Consider the following 5,026-nt stretch of genomic DNA (forward strand, 5'->3'; position numbering starts at 1 on the left):
CCGGAGCCCGGGGCTTTGGGGACCCTGAGAGTTGTGGGCCCCACCTGCTACCCACATCTCTGACCAGAGGATCCACTTTCTGTGAAATTTATATGTAAAAAATAGATATTTAGTTTCAGCCCTTGTTCTGAACCTTGGCTACAGGTCAGGGTCACATGGAAACTGATTAAAATGATAGATTCCAAGACCCCGCCTCAGGCCGCTACTGAATTAGCCTCTTCTAGGAAGCAGGCCACAGGGCTCTGCCATTGTTTCTTTTTTTCTTAACTCCTAAGTGATTTCGATGTTCAAACAGGATTGAGAACCACTGGGCTATAGTTCAATTCGTATTACGATAAGATCTTACCCCGATTTCTCACCTTAGGCTATCAAGTGGGCATTGCTGCCTCGGTTTACCCAAAGTGATCCCTCTCTAGGAGGCTAAAGAGAAGATTTGAAGCTGCCTGAGAGTACAGAATGCATTATTTTCAATAGCCATCTCTACTGCAATGGGCCTTCTGAACAAGATGGCTCCCCTGCCTGAAACCCTCTCCATGGTCGGAATGCCAACAGGCTAAGACAGCCCAGGTCCCTCCATGTCCTCAGCAACACCAGCAGTACAGAAAAGAAACCTGGAGCCACTCCATAGCTTGCCAAGGAACCCCATCAAGCAGAGCCCCTTTGTGTCCCTGAGACCTAAAGGGCTACCACCTCTGACCTTCAGGCCTTAAGGGTCTACAGTGCAGGACCCCCTGGGCCCCTGCCCAAAGTTGCTTATGGACAAACAGCCATGTCTTCTGTAAGAGTGATGAGTGGCACCTCCCCAGGAAAATCACAGAGGCCCAGGGCCTCGTGGGAATACAAAGAATGTAAAAATCAGAATCAGAAATTCCAGTGCCAATGTGGACAGAGCTCCGGGCTTTTGCACGGACACCACTTAGCCCTGACCCCAAGGCATGATTCCCTGAGACCGTGTGTGCACCCGGCACTGCTCTGGGCACTAGACGTCCCTCTCCCCTATTAGGACAGCCAGCCCCTGATCTAGAGGGCTAAACAAGCCAGTGGATTCTGGTGAGCAGGATTCTGTCCTCACTCCCGATGTTCTGGGTTGCCCAAAGTGGCTGGCCTCTCCATTCTCAGCCTCAGTTTCCCAGCCCAGGTAAGTGACCGTTGTCCACTCCTTGCATTAGAGCTACAGAGTTTCCATAGTGACCAACACCACAGGAATGAAGCAAGGTGACAGAAGGGACTCAAGTTTCAAGTGGAAAGGAAACAAAAGCCAGGACTGGCCCAGCAAAAAAAGTCAGCCCCAAGGACAAAAATCCCACCCACCCCTGTGCCTCACGCAGCCCACAAGGAGTCAGTGCCCCGCACCATGTCCACCTGGTTCCCAAAGGACACAGGCTTGTCCCCAAGAGAAGAGCCCATGGAGAGGCAGGCCAGGGAATGGCTCTGGGGAGGGAGGAGAGATCGGAGAAGAGACGATGGGAGGACGGGCAGAACGGGCCCTCAGTCCCGAGATGCCACCCGCCTGCCCACGCTCCCAGGGCCTGCCACCCCCGCCGCCTCTCCTGCTGTGTCATGACGCTACCCACTCCTCCTTTTAAAGACCTCTGAGGGACGTGGGTTCCAGTGAGCTGGGTTCTCATTGCTTTGGACATATTTGGTGGGAATGACAGTGCCCATGCCAAGGTAATAGAGAAGGGAGGGGTGTCCCAGGTCAAGAGGAAAGGTGGCACAGTTTACGAACGTACTTTCTGAGCCCAAAAATATGTTCCCCACTGAAATACTCTCTGAAGAGAGCCCTCAGGTCTAGGCCCACTCCCATCCCACAGCCCACGCCCTGGTGCGCTCCTGAACGCCACACCTGCCACACCTAGAACGCTGGCTCTGGGATCAGACGCAGCTGGGCTGGAGTCCTGCCCTTGCCCCTCCTGTATTAACCTGGGAAAGTTATTCAATTCCTCTAAGCCTCGGCTTCTTCATCTGAAAAAAATGTCCCAACAGAGAATTTTGTTAGGATTAAATGGAGTAATTATAGAAATAATTTAGTACCATTGCTTATATATAGTAGTTGCTCAATAATGTCAGGTCTGAATCTTCCTCCTCCGTCCCTGAGGAGAAATAACTCCCCCACCGCCCCCCACACACGCATGCACATACGGACGTACACCCCCACTGTCTATAAAGTTACAATGGGCCGGCCCTCCATTCCTACAAGACAGACGCAGGTGACACACATGCCCCCTCATGTGGAGGAGACAGGCAAGTCTATAGAGTAAGAGGCTCAAACCAGCCAGTCCCTTTGATCTCCTCCAGTTCTCACCCATGCGTCCAGGCTTCTCAGTGAACCCTCCCGGTAACCAAACCAGGCAGAATGAGGTAGCACCTGCTGCAGAGACGTGCACACAGGGAGGCCATCAGTACTGTCTGGCTGGGGCACCTGGAGATGCTCGACAGAAGCGGCAGCACCTTTGCTGGACCTGGCAGAATAGAATCTAAATGGGTAGGAAATAGGAACAGCATTGCAGGCTGAGGAAAGGGTCTGAGCAAGCACGTGGAGGAACAGATGCACTGTGAGTTTGGGGTCTGGCAAGAGGCCCAAGCCTGGGAAGGTGGATGAGGACCATATGGGGAGACCTAGAAGGCTCTGTCAGAGGCTGGGCTTGTTCTGCAGGTAAAGGGAGCTCTAAAGACTTTTCAAGGAGAGGAGTGACATTATCTGACCTGTGGTTTCATGCAGACCCCTCAGGTGGGACCTTGGAAGGACTTCCCAGAGAAGGAGAGCCTTTGACTGAATTAAAAGACTGAAACTTAGAGACCATCAGCCCAGCCTCTGGACTAGGCACAGAAAATAAACCACCTCGCCAAGACCTGCCACAGGTTATAGGCAGGGTCTAGACTGGGCAGGATGCCCCTTCCTGTATCCTGTGCTGTCTCCCTGAGGGTGAAGAGCAGCCTCCCACCCCTCTGCTCATCCGACTCACACACCCCACCTTTCCACTCCCCTCCACTCCCCCCACAGGGCCAGCCCATCCTGTAGACCTCCAGGGAAAACTCTAGACATGCTCAAGTGACCTATTGGACTCTGACCTCCAGGGCTCAAGCTATCACTGAAAGTCTGAGGTCCACTCACTCATTCAACATGCCATAGGCACTGGGGTCCAAGGGTGAATAAGACTAAAATCTGTGATCCGTGTGACCAGAGGCACATTACTAAACTTCTCTGGGCCCCAGTTTCTTTTACTGCAGAAGTGGAGATAATACCTATCCCACTTCAATATTGTACTGAATACAATACAAAAGCCACCTAATACTGTGTCTGGACCCTAGTGAGTAACTCACGCACAGTGGAATTATTATCATAGCAATTAACAAAGCTCACAGCAGCAGCAGGTAGAGGAAAGATTTGGGTGCACAGGGCAGGAGGCTGTGGAATAATCCTGGAGAGACAGGATGAGAGTCTGATTTAGGGCTGTGATAGATGAAATGGAGGGAAGGGGCAGATCTGAGAGAAATACTCAGGATGCAAATTAGCAGGATTGGGACACTGGTTAGAAAAGGGCAGTTAGGGGAGTCTAGACTGAGTGCAAGGTTCTGGCATGGGGGGCTGGAGGATGGGGTGCCGTTCATTGCCAAGATGGTGAACATGGGAGGATGTGCTGGTCTGGGAAGCACACTGAGTCTTGGTTTGGGCAGGTTGATTTGTGGCTCCTCTAGGACACCTAGATGGAGCCATCGAGAGAGCAGGCGGACGGAGGCTGAGAGAGGGAGGTCTGGACTATATGACAGCTTGGAAATCCCCAGTAATCAGAGAGCAGTAGAAACCACAAAAGTGGATGCTGCCCATGAGAAGATATGGCCACGAGAGAGTGCCCACAGTAAGGGACAGCCCAGGGAACAACAGAGCTGTGCAGAGATGGGCAGAGGAAAGGAAGCGATGAGGGGGACAGAGCAGGACCATCGGGGAGGCCAGGGGAGTTGGCTCCAGGAAAGGCAGGTGAGTAGAGTGGTCAGAAGTGTTGATTCAGCAAAGGGGTCAGGTGGGTAAGGGCTGGAGTTAGTGAGAGCAGCTGCTGTGCATTTGGGGCCATGGGGGCCACAGAAAGTTGCTGTGGGTTGAGGAGTGGGGTGAAGGTCAAGAAGGGGAGACTGTGAGTGCAGGCAGCTCAGGAAATCTGGGGCGAGAAAGGCAGGAGAGAGGTGGGTAGAGCTGGGAGCACGAAGGGTGGGTGAGGCTGCGTTGTTTGCCTATTCACTTGTTTTTCCCTGTTTTGTTTGGTTTTGCTGTTTTTTGAGGATAGAAATACCAGAGCCTGTCAGCAGGCAGAGGAGAGAGCCAGAGGGAAGGGCTGAAGGCCTGGAAGGAGGGAGCAGGGTGACTGATGGAGCAGGGTCCTGAGGTCATTCAGAGGGAGGGCACCAGGCCTCGGGCTGGAGGGGGTGGCAGCTGGTGCAGAGGAAGCTGCAGGAAGTGGGGAAAGGCCGTGCTGGGAGGCCTCGGTGCTGTCTGTAAAGGAGGAGGCAGGACTGCTGGGCATGAGAGCTGGACTCAGGAGAGCAGGGAGGTTCTGGAACAGTCACAGAGGGCGTATTCTGACTCCAGAAAAACCAAACAATTCTGTTCCTTTCCCCAGATGCCTCCATCTTTGTTAGCCTGGGGCAGGGCTGATTTCCACAATGATCCTCATCTTCCAGATAAACACTCATCCACTCCTAGATCTGGTGGTCCCAAGAGCCGCCTCCACCTCCAACCAGGAGACATACCCACACCCGCCAGATCCCCTGCAGGGGCATCCAAGACTCCCCCACCCTCACTCAGGCTCTTGGCTCCAGCTGTGACTGGCTTGTGGCTCAGCAAGAAGGCAGTTCACAGATGGGAACTCTCCCTCACCACACCTGGGCCCCCTTTACCAGCGAGCTGCAGATGCCATCTCCCTTGCCATCATGAGATCAGGTGGGGTCAGTACTCCTGTGACCCCTCTGTCCTCCAGATAATATGAGGTGCAGGTCAGCTAACAGGCCCACAGAATTGTATAGAGATGCA

This window comes from Galeopterus variegatus, unplaced genomic scaffold (assembly GCF_000696425.1).
Source record: "Galeopterus variegatus unplaced genomic scaffold, G_variegatus-3.0.2 Scaffold239, whole genome shotgun sequence".
Lineage (NCBI taxonomy): Eukaryota > Metazoa > Chordata > Mammalia > Dermoptera > Cynocephalidae > Galeopterus > Galeopterus variegatus.